A 17500-nucleotide genomic window follows, 5' to 3' on the forward strand; every position below is an offset into this window, starting at 1 on the left:
TACTACTACTACTACTACTGCTACTACTACTACTAATACTACTATACTACTACTACTACTACTACTAATACTACTACTACTACTACTACTACTACTACTACTACTACTACTACTACTACTACTACTACTACTACTACAGCATAGATTGGTTAAGGTAGCCCCAGCCTATCATAAATTGAAAACCTGACACTTCAAATAAGTTAATCACGTCTTCTGTACGGCTCTGTGGTCTTATGGTACGACACTCGCCTCTCGGACCGTTTGGTCTCGCGGTTGAATCCCGCGACACAAAGTTGAATCCCTGGATCCCTCTTAAAAATATACCCCCCCCCCCCAAAAAAAAAGGTCGTAAATATAAAAAGAAAACACAAGCACTTTTTTTTTTCACTGTCCGTGGTTTGGCAACCAACGTTCGTATTTAAAATATAAAGTATCAAAATAATATGATAAATGATTTTGGATCGTAAAACATACAAACACAGTTGCGCACACAAGCGAGCACACACACACACACACACACACACACACACACACATATTGAGCTTATTGAGCTTTTTCATATAGCGCAATATCCACTAAACGTGCTCTAAGCGCTTTACAAGGCCAACAGCAGCACTTAATATTTAGGACGATACATGACGCCTGTTAGGCGATATTACAATATTTTTCGGACAGAGACAACGCTGTTAACGACCAGGTACTCATTTTACACCTGAGTACGGTGAGAGAATGTGAGTAAAGAGCCTTTTCCAAGAACTCAACTATGCGCCGAGCGGGGCTCGAACCCAGAACCTTCCGATCAGAAAACGAGTGTCATACCACTAGACCACATAGCGCACACACAGACAGACACACACACACTCACTATCACATGATTTAATAATAACTAACACGCTATAAACATAAAAAGAATGAATTAGATATTCTATCGTACTCTGAAAAACGTTTGTTTTTATTTTTTAAATTTTGGCCAGAAAACTCGTCAATCAAATTATATCGATCGATTATAATAACTCTCTTCTTGACAAAAACTCTCAAACCTGGGATTTTGCGGAGTCCAAGGTCTAAAAGTATTGGCCAAGTTGAGGGTTTTTCAATTGAGTGATAACAAAAAGGACGAGATTTCTGGCCAAAATTATTTGAAAGTACGGCAGTATTGTTACCAAATCTAATTAAAATAATGCGAAATTGTCATCATCCGATCAAGATTAACGAGCGTGTCTTTCGACTTTTTTAATATCCGCTGTAAAGGTCAGGTTGCCTGTGCTGTGGCTATCCATGGCGGCTGGGGTGGCTAGGCAAAATAATACAGTTTGAAAAGGAAAATTGACACTGTGTTCCGACAAGTTGAGCGCTATGCCCTAGTTTAATATTTTCTGAAAATCAAAGTTTGGCTCTGGATTTGAAGATTTGCGACTTATATTATTTATTCTCTTAGTTTAAATGCCTATTCTTCAATGTAAAAAATCCATAATTTCCTTTGCTGATTTAATTTTTAAACCGTGTTGTTTATTTCATCAACGTCAATATGCAAGAAACGGATCTTTTATCATAGCTTTAGGATATTCTATTATCATAATCGCTGTATATCCTGAGAGATAGGCAAAACGCCTGGCGAATGTTCGCTTTACAGAACGTTGATCTTAGAGTGTAGAAACGAAGTTACATAAAGACTGCTTGATTGATAGAGTGAAAAGGTTTGTTAGCGATGAGTATTGATCAGATAGAAGGGAGAAACCGCGTGAGGGGGGGGGGGTGCTTAGAATAGTCAGAAATATTTGTTAATAGGAAAGGCAAAGAAAGGAAGAGAGAGAGAGAGAGAGAGAGAGAGAGAGAGAGAGAGAGAGAGGGGGGGGGGAGGAGATAGAGAGAGGGATATATATATATATATATATATATATATAGAGAGAGAGAGAGAGATAGGGAGAGAGAGAGAGAGAGAGAGAGAGAAAGAGAGAGATAGATAGATAGTAGAGAGAGAATGAGAGAGAGGAGGGGAGGAGGTAGAGAGAGAGGGAGAGAGAGAGTTAGAGAGAGAGAGAGCGAGAGAGAGAGAGAGAGAAAGAGAGAGAGAGAGAGAGAGGTGGGGGGGGGGGGGGGGGGGGGGATTATAGAATAAAAATGAAATTTTTAACGGTTTTTATGGCGAATATTACAAAATGACCTTTAGGCACAGCAAACGACTTCCTAAAATAATTGAGCTCTCATACAGAGCAATGTCCACTAAACTTGCTCAAAGCGATTTACAAATGATCCCTAACCAGCAACAACATGTAACCTGAAGGACGAGACATGACGCCTGTTCGACGATATTACATTTCTTTCCGACCAAAACAACACAACATAACCGCCAGGTACTAATGTAACACTTCAGTAAGGCGAGATAATGTGAATAAAGAGCCTGTTCTAAGGACTTAACTCTGCACCGCTCAGAGCGGTATTCGAACCCAGGACCTTCCCATCCGAAGATGTGTGTCATACCACAAGGCCACATAGAAGCACATTTTTGTGGGGAATGTTACGAAAACGACATTTTGGTGCAGCAATCGACTGCATGAAACATCTAAGCACTCTTACACTATTAACACATTATACTCAAAACATGTGTCGCATGTGCACGCCCGCACACACATTCACACACACCCACACACACACAAACACACACACAACCAAACACACACACACACACACACACACACATATGCGCTGACTCACAGGTCTTTTTGTTCTGCCCTCATCAATCAGGATTAATGTATCAAAATAGCATCGACTAGAACTAGTGATTGTCCTCATACGACGTCTACTTATTTGCAGGTCTGATGAACAAAATGGTTATGGGCTCATTGTTGTAATGGAAATAGTCTCAAACCATTTCAAAATAATGTCCAGCACAACATTGTTAAAACAAGCCCAATTTTACGTCCGATTATCAGACCTGAAAATAAGTGCACGTCGGCCTCGTAGTATGATTGTTGTTCCGTCATCTCTGTGTTCCCGATAGCTCAGTTGTAGAGCAATCAATTCACAAACAAACGTTTCCAATCCATGGCGAGTTAATAAAATATCAAAATAGCATCGACTAGAACAACCAAGGATTGACATTGTACTAGGTGTACATATTTGCAGGTCCGATAACCGAACGAATTTATGGGCTTGATGTAGAATTGTTGTAATGGACAATATTATTTTGCGTTGGTTTGAGTAGTATTTCCTTATCAACAATGGACCTCTAACAGTTTTTTAACAACCTGCAAAATAGTGTACTCGTAGTATAATTGTTGTTCGTTATCTCCGTGGTTCCGATAGCTCAATATGTAATGCACTAGATTAACAAGCAAAATGTTCCATTTCGAATCCATGGAGAGGTGGAGGTTTTCTTTGTCGAACCCACGGTCTCCATCTAGTTATTTGTTAGGAAACCCAAGGGCAGAAAAAGATGGACATTCAAGTTGGCAACCTATTAACAAGTTAACTGCCTTACTCTAGACAGACAAGTATTTAAAATTTTGGCCGGAAAACTCGTCCTTCAAATATCGATCGATTTAAACGACCCTCATCATGGGAAAACTCTCAAGTTTTGGCCAGAAAATATTATGGAGATGTGTGCGACTCGGCTATATGGTCTTGTGGTATGATACTCGCTTTCGGATCAGATGTCCTGGGTTAGAGCCTATCTCGGCGCATAGCTGAGTCCTTGTAAAAGGCTCCTTACGCAAATTCTTTCACAGTACTCTGGTGTAAAATGAGTACCTGGTCGTTAACAGCGTTGTGTCTGTTGGAATAAAATTGTATTATCGCCTTACAAGCGTCATGTCTCGTTCTTTATGTTTCGTGTTGCTGTTGGTCAAGGACCCTATGTAAAGCGCTTTGAACATGTTTGGTGGATATTGCGCGATATAAAAGCTCAACTTTAACTTTACTTCAAATCAACTGTTCAAAAATGAATTCTCAGGCTTAAGACTTTACGACTAAATCGATATTTGGATTTGAAGCGACAAAATATCTGGCCAGAAATGGAAAGGAGATGTGTTTGGTCAGAGTTGCATCTTGTGTGCTGGAAAAAAAATCCCAACGGGGGTTCGCGTGTACTTGATAGCTGGACATATCAGCCAATAATATCTAGTGACAGATTCCATTTACGATTTTGTTACTCCTGTCACTATTTCTCACGATCATTCAGGGTTGGGTTTTTTTCTCTCTCTTTGTCTCATTATACTCACCCACTCCCATTTCCCCCCTTTTCCTTCCCAACCTTTTCATCTCTCTCACTCTCTCTCAAAGTAAAATGCGAAACGCAAGGATGTGACACAAATCAGACAAATAACAAAGAATCTTTGTTTCTAAGAGGAAAAATAAATTAGGATAAAAGAAAGAGGAACAAAAGTAAATGAATGACAGATGGGAAATGAATGTTGGAAATTAGAAAGAGAAAATGAATGACACAAATTTATTTTAAAATGGAAATAAAAACGAACAAGTTCATCTCCACACGTCACAGGAAATTTGTGTTACGCCCGATAACACAAGATGCCAAACTAAGACATTCCTTGGCATCTAGAAATTATTTTGGATTTTTTGACATTGAAACATATAAATTCGATAGTCTTTATTATTATTAGTATTATTATCATTATTATTATTATTATTATTATTATTATTATTATTATTATTATTATTATTATTATTATTATTATTATTATTATTATTATTATTATTATTATCATCATCATTATTATTATCATTATTATTATTGCAGTAGATCTGTATGATGTAAATAAATTATAAACAAAATGCCAAATGATTGTTTATCCATGTTGAAAGCAGAACTGGATTAATGGATATTTCAAGGCATGGAACCCTCGTGTGGCTATGTGGTCTAGTGGTAGCACACTCGCTTTCGGATCGGAAGGCGCGTAGTTGAGTCTTTACTTACACTCTCTCACCATACTCCGGTATAAAATGAATACCTGGCCTTTAACAGAGCTGAATCTGTCTAAAAACAATTGCAATATCGCCTAACAGGCGTCGTGTCTCTTTCTACATGTTACGTGATGCCGTTGCATAGAGGCCCTTTGTAAACGCGCTTTGAGCACGTATAGTGGATATTGCCGTGCCCTATATAAAAACACAATTCAAAAACACAAAACAACAACAAAAAGGAACGTATTTTTCTTTTAGGCCAGCCAATCCATTTTCTTACCTAATTATATCTAGCCGGGATTGCCAAATGAACTAAATCATTCGGACAGCTGTTCGAGACACACAAGATAATAACTTTTTTTAAACTTTGCTTTCTAAACAAAAATACAAATATATTTATTTTCTTCACTCCGTATATCGTGAAGTATAACTAAAATATCAAGTTCCTTAAAGTTGCTGAGAGGGAAGGGTTTAATCAAAGGATTTCGATTCTGATTATGTTTTTATTGTTGTTGAAATACTAAAGATTAATAGCTCTTACTGATGATAAATCGGTTCAGGATGAGATAGCTTATGTGCACTGAGAATTATCCCGGATAGCTCGTATTAATCATCATCTTCATCAACATCGTCATCATCCTCGTAGTTATCATCCTCGTCAATAGCAGCGTCGTCGTCGTCGTCATCATCATCATCATCATCATCATCATCATCATCATCATCATCATCATCATCATTATCAACCATATCACGATAGCAAGCTACTATTTTTATAACTTAAAAAAAGCAGTACATGACAGACAAGGCGGAGTTATCCACAAGTTTGATCTAATTCGACACTTACTTTTTAGAATGTCTTCTCTTTCGACACTTTCATGCTAAGCTTTCATACACATATTATACATGTACACGCTTATACACATACACGCGAGAGCACACACACACACACACACACACACACAATATATATATATATATATATATATATATATATAAATGCACACACACGCGTACAATCATACACAAAAACATTGTCATTCTATCTATTTCTACCCGCTCCATAACTCTAAATTACAATCTCTTCATTCTCGCTCCTGCCCATTGACAAAAAGTTAGGAGGCCCAAGAGATTCCTCTATCAAGCCAGGATCGGGGAAATAAAACATTCCCACGAAAACGTGCCTTCTACAACTTAAACATCTAAGTTATATAGAACATTTTAACATTTTAGTTTAAGACTTAATGAGTTTCTCGTTGTATTGAGACAAATTAGGGAGCAGGCACTGGTGTAAGATAAAGATATGAAACAGTGTCAGACAAAGCAAAAAAATAAAAATACAGGGATAAAAAAACCACCCCATGAACAAGTTTTCATATCTTTCTCGTTGCATTGCAAAATTTCGTCCCAGAACAAATTCAATTTCTGTTCCATACAGTACAAACTGCCTAAAAGACCCTATTTAAAAAAAAGAAAATCTATCTATCTTTGCATTGTTCTACATCTTTAAACAATTTCTTCTATTCCGTGATGATTGATTTAATATTAGAGGACCTTTAAGGTTGTTTCTTCAACTAAGACTCTGGAAATCAGATAATCCAAACGAATATCGAATATCTCCTTCACTGACGAAAGAATTCCCGTAATCAGAAAAACAAGTGGAGCAGGCACTTATGCTGAAAATAACAAGAAATAAGTGAACAGAAAAGTACCAGAAGACAATAGAGAACAGAAAATGTATATGATGTATGGTCAAAATCTTTGCATGTTTGCCTGTTGTCAGCCACATAGATGATTCAAACCATCTAACTTTTTATATAATTGTTTTATCAATTCGTTTCACAATACATTATAATTTATTCTCCCAAAAACAATATGGAAATAGATTACATCAAAATACAAGTCTCGTGATATGTGCCTTTTTTGCACTCGAACACTTACAATATCTGTCACTGCTTATAACCAGTCATTACTTCACACCCGAGTCGAGTCAGATAATAATTATAATTGTTTATAACCAGTTTTATGCCATTCAAGAACTGGTAGGAATTGTTTTATTTTTGTTTGTTTCTTTTTTATCACAACCTACATACTACTATCAATACCACAGTCGTCTTTACTGACTTTTTCCGTAGCGTTCGTAAAACTCTTAGCCTGACACTCACTAACCAAAACATTACGTCAAAATACAAGGCGACAGTTCAGGAGGACAACCATCAAAAGAAAACGAATTGTGGGTTGTTGGGGGCAACGTGGCTCAGAGGTACGATCTTTGCTTTGTACCCGGAAGATACCGAGTCGAGCTGTGTGGTCTTGAGCAAGTCACCTCGCCCTAGCTCAATTTGCGGCACTGTACTAAGGCTGACGCCCGGGTTATTCCAATCTTACCTTAGAATAGACCCTAGGGACAAAGTTTTCCTATAGGATGTATAAAGGGATTTTTTAAAAAATATTCAATGTTTCAATCAATGGAATCATGTATTGTTTCTTTGAGCAACTACTGCCGACAACTCACTATCGGTGCATTAACTTTAAAATACAAGTCCAAGTGTCAGGCTATAAATTGAGGAAGGCTACACTTCGTCTCTCTATCCCAACCTTTCCCTCGCGACCCCATCCCCGCTTTCCCATCACATCTCTGTACTTCCAATAATCACTAAGTACTCGAAGACAAGACTTAACTAATCTTAGACGATGAGAAGAAGCTGGCTCTCTAGTGCCTACTGGCACTCCTTACTCTGCTATGATATGACAAAAATATTATTTGCAACTTTAGCCAGAAAATATTTATTTCAAATATTGAAGGAATAATATTTCCCCAGAATTGTCAAATGGCCTCAACCCCGAGACCTCAAAGAAGTGTCAGGTGTGAGATTTTTCGACAAGGTCAGGGACATTTTAATCGATCATTGTTTAACACAGGGAAATGTTTGGTGTCCAAAATAAATGTTTAAAAGTGTGTTTTGTTCTGGTATGGTTGTACTGCCTACTACAGTGAGCCCCTTTACTCTGAAAAAAGGATTCATTAAAAAAAAGTTGGCCAGAAAACTCGTCCTTCACAACATATCCATAGATTAAAATGACCCTTATCTTGTTGAAACTCACGAACCTGGAACTTATTAAAGTACTTTAAGTGAAGTACAAGGTTTGAAAATTGTTGACAATATGAGGGTCCTCACAATCGAAGGACGCGATTTCTGGCCAAATTTTTAAAAATGTGATTTTTCAGAGTACGGCAGTGCGGTGATTAGTAACAATGGTAAGTAGTAGTGGCCACAAGAAAACCACGATACAAAACATCATCGCAGACAGATTGATCTCACCGTCCCCCCCCCCCCCTCCCCCTTTCCTCTGTCAATGCTTCTCTTGTGTCTTTGTCCAAGACATGGCATTGAACAGATAACTACCTATAATAGTCAATAGTGTCAGCGACGTCTTGGCTTTACAAGCTGCTTGGGTCTCAAGACTCAAGACAACCGTTAATTAACGACATGGGTTGGCATTCGTTGTATTCTGCCTCTCTCTCTCTCTCTCTCTCTCTCTCTCTCTCTCTCTCTCTCTCTCTCTCTCTCTCTCTCTCTCTCTCGTTGTTTCTTTCTTTCTCTTTCTCTCACCCTTTCTCTCTGTTTCTCTCTCCCTTTCCCCCATTTATCTATCTATCTATCTATCTATCTATCTATCTATCTATCTATTTATCTATCTGTCTATCTATCTATCTGTCTATCTATCTATCTATCTATCTATCTATCTATCTATCTATCTATCTATCTATCTATCTATCTATCTATCTATCTTTCCATCTCAATAAATCTATTTATCTATTTATTGTTCTCTCTCTCTCTCTCTCTCTTTCTCTCTCTCTCTCTCTCTCTCTCTCTTGTATGTATGCATGTATGTGTGTGTATGTATGTATGTATGTATGTATGTATGTATGTATGTATGTATGTATGTATGTATGTATGTTATTATATGTTGTATGTATGTATGTATGTATGTATGTATGTATGTATGTATGTATGTGTATGTATGTATGTATGTATGTATGTATGTATGTATGTATGTATGTATGTATGTATGTATGTATGTATGTATGTATGTATGTACGTATGTATGTATGTATGTTTGTATGTATGATGTATTTATGAATGTGTGTATGTATGTATGTATGTATGTATGTATGTATGTATGTATGTATGTATGTATGTATGTATGTATGTATGTATGTATGGATGTATATGTGTGTCCCCGTGAGTGCGTATATCCCTTCTCTTCCCCATATGTCCATCTCGTCCCTTTCTTTATTTCCCTCCGCCCCCCATTCTTTCTCTCTCTCTCTCTCTCTCTCTCTCTCTCTCTCTCTCTCTCTCTCTCTTTCTTTCTTTCTTTTTTTCTTTCTTTCCCTTATCGCTCAAAACCATGTAGGCTAATATAGACGCTAGCCTGTGATTGATTTTTCTTTTACCGCTTAATAGTCTTAATACCAGCCAACTTCGATTGAGCTTATGAGTAATACGAATAGCAGGATATGGAAAAGGGGTGTGGGGCGCTGGGATGGAGTGTGTGAAAGATACAATTGTTAGCGTTGAGAATTAATGTTTGAACTGAGTGATAAACAAGAAAAAAATTGCTCTGTGACCACGCCTTATGAACATAGTAAGAACTATAGATTATGACAATATATTATAGTAAGATAGACAGATAAATAGGCGAAATATTTATAGTGTTTAATATTTAATATTGAATTTGAGAAGTTTTATATCATGTTTTTTTATTATACCTGTATAGATAAATAGATAGATAGATGGACGGATGGACGCATGGATGGTTGGTGGAAAGATAGATGGATAGGTAGATAGACAGTGAGACATACAGGTTGATTGATGGATGGATTGATTGATGGATAGATAGACATATAGATACATTGATTGATTGATTGATTGATTTATCGATCGAATGACTAATAAATTGATAGATGCGTCATTCCCAATCACATCTCCATCGTCTGCATCAAAACACGTTCCTCCTGCCCCTAATCATCATCACCATTATCAACATCATCATATTCATCATCATTATCATCACCCTCCTCATCAGCATCCTCCTCCTCGTCGTCGTCTTCATCATCATCATCATCATCATCACCATCATCATCATCATCATCATCATCATCATTATAATAAACATCATTATCATCACCACCACCACCACCATCACCACCACCATCTTAAGCCATAATTGCAAAAATTCACAATTACCATCAATCATTCTCTTTACAATTGTAACAGCACACCGCAAGATGTATTACACCAGCTACAAAAGCCAATTGTTTTAAAAAAATGTGAAACGCGTCGTAAAATAAACAATGTTTCACAGAAACGAAACAATTCATACCGCGGTTGACTAATTACACTCGGTAATCACTTTGTCATATTTTAATAATCAAACTCAATCACCATTCAACCGTGAAAATCCGCTTTACAGATGGAATTGAATAATTCAATAAAATAATAAAACGATAGGAAAAATCAATAGATCAGTATCGACCGTTCGTCTCTCTTTACGTTCTGATCGCCGTGATCAGCAGTAGATAAAAGCGAAAGTTGGATGAGCGCGATTGGAAGATTAGATCAGAAACGCCATTGGAGAGAAGAAGAAAAATACATAAATCGATTTTTCTGTATGAGAGATACTATTTTGAGTCTGCATGTGTGTAAGTGTGTGTGTGTTTGTGTGTGTGTGTGTGTGTATGAGTAAATATGAAAGAAGGGGGAGGGCAAGAGGGCGGGTTGAAGAGAAGAGAGGGAAGGATGAATATATATATATATATATATATATATATATTATATATATATATATATATATATATAATATATATATATATATATATATAGAGAGAGAGAGAGAGAGAGAGAGAGAGAGAGAGAGAGAGAGACTGGAACGACCAAGATGTCAGCCGCAGTGCAGGGCTGTAAACTTAGCTAGGGCGAGGTGACTTGCACAAGGCCTCAAAACGCAGCGGGTATTCGAACTCGGTACCTTTCGGGTACGACGCAAAGACCGGACCTCTGAGCCCCTACTATGCAAAGTTATAAAAAATCTATTCAATTGTGAATGCTTTGGTTTATAAGTCTAAACTACTATTTTGTATTCCTTCCCTCTTTTCTCTTTCAGATTAAGGATATCAAGTCGATGCTCTCAGAATGATCTACAAAACTGGACGCTCAGGCATGGACAAAACAGAAATGGCCACTTCGAGCACAATTTTCGAAGAGTGGGATTCCAGGGACTCCTGGTCTTGCTAGGAGAGCTCAGTGTAAAAAAGAAAATGCAACAATTGCCTGGAAAATTGGGAAGGTCAAGGTCGAAATGATTTGGCGGAAAACGTGTTTTAATGCTTCATTTGGAGAGAACTGAGAGGGAAAAGTCGAGGAAGAGACCATCTGGAAACATCAACAACGTCAGACCTAAGACGTCAAATCCACCCAGAACTTGTTGTTTTTTGACGAGATTTCAGCTAAAACAGCTACTTCAAAATATTGCCATTCCCAAGGTAAGATCTTAGTGAAATTATTATTACTTTAGTAATCTTGGGATTGTATAGATAGAACGAAATTGACGTCACTCAGCTCTTTGAGTTTTTTTGTTTGTTTTTGTTTTTTGTTTTTTAGACACCGGTTTTCATGATTAATGTTTTTTTTATTATGACCTTCCGCCACGACATCATAAGATATCGTCGCCTAGGCATCCACGAAGGAATATAGATAATCTTGCACATGGTTCTGGTTGTTGGAATGTTTTAACCGGCTGGTCGATTTTTGAGCATTTTACCTAAACGCATGGCATCAATTTGGAACAAATTTGTCGTACGTTGATTGTAAAACTTTTTTCTCAATCTTCGGGTACAATTGTTTTACCGATGAACGAAGATAATCCTATCCAATTCGCCAAAGACTTTTCAGATATCTAAGGATTATGGAAATCCGATCACCACTGACGCCTGGGTTATTCCAGTCCTCACTTTGTATAAAACCGAAAGACAAACTATAATAACATCATTATTTGTTTGCACAGTAAATGATCAATCGATCAGAAATCACTTTTTATCTGACCCGTATTTTGACAGGAACAAAGAAGGAATGTGTTATAACATCGTTTCCATGTAAATCCTTTCTGATCAATTTGTATTCAGCTTATTATTAAGGTACCTATTTGTAACATCTGAGGGTATAGGACTTTCGAGTAATCTCATTCTTGGCCTTTTGATATATTGCTCTTGGGTCTCCTGTACTTTATTTAAACCATTCCTAGTTTGTTAGTTTTGTTTTTGTTTTTGTTTTATTTTTGGGAGAGGGGGGGGGGCAGCTTTTGTTTTTTTTGTGTGTTTTTTTGGGGGTTTTTTTTGTGGGGGGGGGGCTGTTTTTTTTTTTGTTGTTTCTTTTTTTTTTTGGGTGGGTTGGGGGGGGGGGGGTGTCGGGTGCGCTCTTTTGATCTCTTGGTCCATATGTTTGACTATCACTGAGTTCTCTACCATTTTGTCTAAAATTACCAAGGATTGTCGCAAATCAATATTTTTTAACGGAATAATTCAGCTACATAGCAAAAGCGATGTTTTAAATGATGTTAAAATTGAAAAGGTTTGATGGTTAAGTAGATGAAGCATTACACTAACACTTGAAACCACTGTTGGAGTCCACCGTCGGCATCTTGTAATATTTTTTTCTTAAGCAAGAAATTTGATTGAACTCACCCGTTTTGGCGCTGCACCACCCTGACGCATGGGTTATTTTCATCTAACCCTTGAAATAGATTGTTCAAACAAATAGCGTTATAGGATGAAATAGGGAACATCCAATCTCTGAATTATTCCTTTTTAATACCAAATGAGACAAGTTGGGGAAGGGACAGGAACAAGAGATTAATGGGCAGACATATTGGCAACGAAGCATCTTTTTGAGATTAAGAATGATTCATTCGGGATCCCCCTCCCTTTTAAAATGTTTTTTTTTTGTCCCATCCCCTTTTCTCTGAGGTAATCTGAAAAAAAAAAGCATTTTATTTTAACAATTTTGGCCAAAAAACTCGTCCTTCATTATCGATCGAATAAAATGACCCAAATCTTATCAAACATTCTTTAACCTGGGTTTATAAAAGAAAGAATTTTTGACAAGATGTGTGTTATTTTAATTGATCGTTATTGAATGGGCGGGTTTACTCGCCAAAATTTTGAAAAATGTGTTATTTTTTTTTTCAGGGTACAAAACTAGCTTATCAATATTAATGTGTGTTAGACGCGATTTGCTCGCCTTTTGTATGGCAGAGAGTAGCACCGTCATACTATGACAAAGAGATTCTTTCCTAGTTTGGCCAGAAATTTTTACTTCATTAACCATCTTGTTTAAAACCTTGTTCTAACCCCAAGAATTCTTTGAAATCTCAGGTTTGATATTTTTTAAAAATACGAGTTGTATCCTTTTTTTTTAATCTATCAATAAATGAGTTAAAATGTTTCGGACCAAAATGAGGAAAAGGCGTTTTGTCAATGTGTGGTTGAATTCGGACAAGGTTTTAAAATTCGATTTGTGTGATGCTGTTTAGTATGCTTGTCTTGGTCGAAATCTATGTTACATCCTTCATCGTAAAACTAGTATTGTTTCCAACCGCCTCAAAGCAGTGGGTTGTTGAATAGACTTTTATGTAAAACTGAATTAGCATTCAAAACCTCTATAGTCACAAAATCTCAACTCTTTTTAGTTCATAATATCTATATAGATGATGAAGATTTTGATGATGATGATGATGATGATGTTGGAGGAAGAGCAGATGGTTTAAAAAGAAAAAGGCGGGAGAAAAGAGACCAATGATTAAGGTGGGTGGAGGGGGAGGAGGAGGAGGAGGGGGGGGGGGGAGGGCGTTGAGAGTAATAAGAAAAGCAGATGATAGTAAACCGTTATAGAAGGCATGGATAAATGTGTGGAGGCTGAGGAGAGTACTGAAGGAAGGAATGTGTGGGGATGGTGGGGGGGGGGGGGGGACTAGTGAGGGAGAAGAAAAACGAATACAGTCATAGTTAAATATCGAATTTACACCTAGACGTCTTGTGAAATCACTAAAGTAGTTCTTCGGAGCCATTAGGCTCATGGAGTCGGAGTATATCCCGGTTTCTATAGCATGAACCGGACAACAGTAATTGCTAGCTACCCTTTGGATAGAAAGCTATTCTATCTCAAAATACTTTCCGACAGATCTGAACGCAACTACCCAATCACTAATGGGTGGACAGAGAGGTTAGGAAAAAAATCTCGACTTCACTCGTGATCGATCACTGTCCCTATGGTTGTGAAGCGAGTGCACTACCAAGTAAGCCATCGGGGCCTCCATTATCATACTTAAATACAGAACTCAGACGTCATGTGGAATCACTAAATCTCGCTATGTATTTGTCTTGATTTGACACCCACACTTTTTCAACACAAAGATCAAATCTATTTTAGGTTTGTAATCTACGTTGATTATCAATTTCTTGTGGTCGTCTCTCATAGTATTTATATTTAATTAGTTCAATCAAGAACATAATCGTCCTTAGTATGATTTGTTTTATAACTTATTTTGCATAAAATGCGTCACACCCTCAAGTCATCTATTTATTAATTCAAATTCGTCTTAAGTATTAAATAACACACCAGTTAACTACCGTACTCCTGAAAAAGTGGTATTTATAAATTTGGCCAGACAACTCGTTCTTCGAATATCGATCGATTTAAATGGCCATCGTCGGCAAAAAAAACAAAACTCTCCAACCTGGGACTTTATTAAAGACTTCGCAAAGTCCCGGGTTTGAGAGTTTTTACCAAGATGAGGGTCATTTAAATCAATCGATATTTGAAGGACGAGTTTTCTGGCCAACGTTGTAAATACAAGTTATTCCTAATAAAATAATGCGTAAGGTCTTTTGTGACCAAACTTAATTATGTGGCTTGCATATGAGTAATTTGATCCAAACGTGAGTTATTTGATACAAGCGCATCACACAAATTTTTATTATATCACGCATCTTGTCACACCAGCCAAGAACGTATTTCTTGTAGAATGGCATTATGAGACAAGTCAAAAGTCGTAGACCAATCATGAAATTCACAGCACGTGAATAAACATTTGATTATTTCTGGTCTTCGGGGCGTAACAGATTGAGCCATATATAAAGCTAGGCTGACATCTATTTTCGCATCATATTGACGCTCTCTGCATATTTATACAACCATACGTCAGCATGCGAGCAGACAACATTTATTTGTTGTTGGGGAAACAAATGAGCAGGCTATCAATTTCGCATCCAAGATAAATTATGTTTGTGATGTAGACAAACATATTCATTATAAATATTATTTTCAAGTCGGACATAATTTATATTCCTCCAATTACAATTTTTTAATATCATATTGCACACAACATGCAATTTCTCAATTTTTCAGCATTTCCTTTTTTCTCTTAGAACATTTTCTTTTAGAAGGAACTCAAAATCCCCCATATACTTTTTCACATCACAATGTCTCTTTGCTGTGCTCGCCTGGTACTGTTTTTCTTTTTCCTAATTCTTTCTTAATTTTTTTTCTCTCCCAGCCTTTCTCATTATTCTCCATTCGTCTTCGATATTATGAAGCTCTTATTTCCTGCCAACGTTCATAACTTCTCGCGAAAAAGAGGTCCGCGAGAAAGGGAGAGAGAAAACATGATCGATAATATTGTAGGGGAGGGAATGGATTGGGATGTGGGGGGGGGGGGGGGGGGGGGTGTTGTGTGAAGAGCAAGAATAACTTTATTACAATTCGCAAGTCAAGACCTGTTGTTTATGCTTCTGACTCCTCCAAGCCGACAGTTTTATTAAAAATTCTTTCTTCCTTTCTTTCTGTTCATTTCATTTTAGATACGTTGTTATTTCCCTTAGATGCGTTTGTTATTTCCCTTGCACGCGACTGGGTGTGGTTGGAATATATTTGAATGAATGTAAAAAGGAAAAATGGATGAGTGGTCTTTGTTGCTTACTCCTTTATCGACCTTTGTAGCGCGGAGGTTCAGTAGACACAATGGATATAATGTCCTTCTTTGAAGTGACTTTTGCTTTTCTAAATGGGGAAACGAAAAATTAGATTAGTTTTCTTTTCAAACCGATCTCTAAGAGTTGGAATTAGCATCCTTCCCCACCCCCCCCTATCTTTTTTCCGCCTCTTTCCATCTATCTATCTATCTATCTATCTATCTATCTATCTATCTATCTATCTATCTATCTATCTATCTATCTATCTATCTATCTACCAATATATACATAAATTTTAAATTTGAATTAACTATTGACTCCTATATTTATGTTTCACTATTATTTATTTATAGTTATGTAATGTATCGCACATCATGTGATTGTATATATTTTGGTGTTGAGATTTATCATCGTGGTTTGTAATTGCAAATAAGGTGTTGATTACTGTGTCTGCATGCGGATGTGAGTTCATATTTTTGTTTGGTGTAGCCATGTTTGAAGCACAGATTGTATAATTTGGTGGCCGATGTATGACTGTGCGCTTGAGATAGTTTTCCATGAAACATTGTTTTGTATATTGCATTCTTTTAGGTTCCAGATATTTTCACTCAGTGTGGTAGAGTGTCGCTCGTGTATGTTTTTGAATGGCGATTTGTGTAATTATTTCTGGTTTTAAATGAGCATTCTGTGAGACCGATTTATGTTTCTTGTTCATATATGTCTGGGCGTGTAACTCTTACTTGGTAAACAACGTTTTGCGTCAAGCAATTGCCGTTCAATGGGCATGTTGTCTGGGTTCTGCAATTGTATTTTCTGAGGATTGTTGTTAAGTTGTTCTTGTGGGATATTTTGCGTTTATTTTGAGATAACACAATATTTTAGATGTTTGGCATGCAGGAGTAGTTATGTATATTTATCGCACCTATAATATTAAAGTCGAGCACTTTTATTTCGTGGATTTTGTTTTATACATTTTTAATCTATCTATCTTTCTTTCTACATATCTATCTATTAATCTATCTAATCCTCAAAGTATTTACCTGTATCATGTCTATTTATGTATATATCTTTCTCTCTATCTATTTATCTATATCTATCTACCTATCCTTTCATCCATCTTTATATATATATATATATATATATATATATATATATATATATATATATATATATAAAGATGGATGAAAGGATAGGTAGATAGATATAGATAGATAGATAGAGAGAATATATATATATATATATATATATATATATATATATTATTATATATATATATATATGTCTATCGATTAGATTGACGCAAACCAATAGAAAGATGAGCTGCAGATGTCGGTGTTTTATAAAATTGCAAGTTTATTATCTATGATATGTCCATCTCCGTTCGATACTCTCTCTCTCTCTCTCTCTCTCTCTCTCTCTCTCTCTCTCTCTCTCTCTCTCTCTCTCTCTTTCCAAATAATTGTGGATTACATACCGATTGAAACAAATACCATTCACAATATTATGTCGCAATCTCCCTTGAACGAGTTTCATAAAAATCGATTTCCAGAC

General features: G+C 36.7%; 1 long non-coding RNA gene across 1 annotated transcript in view; it reads left to right on the forward strand.

Annotated features, from left to right (window-relative positions):
* The window catches only part of LOC144972031 (uncharacterized), an 85328-nt gene that overhangs the window by 21582 nt on the left and 46246 nt on the right, over positions 1 to 17500 (forward strand). Inside the window, exon 2 of the long non-coding RNA XR_013645237.1 lies at positions 11089 to 11467. This is a non-coding gene — a long non-coding RNA (uncharacterized LOC144972031). The remainder of the gene's footprint in view (positions 1 to 11088; positions 11468 to 17500) is intronic.

The sequence above is a fragment of the Berghia stephanieae genome, chromosome 4 (genome assembly GCF_034508935.2).
Source record: "Berghia stephanieae isolate SIO BIC M18660-M18661 chromosome 4, UCSD_Bste_1.3, whole genome shotgun sequence".
In the NCBI taxonomy this organism is placed as follows: Eukaryota; Metazoa; Mollusca; class Gastropoda; order Nudibranchia; family Aeolidiidae; genus Berghia; species Berghia stephanieae.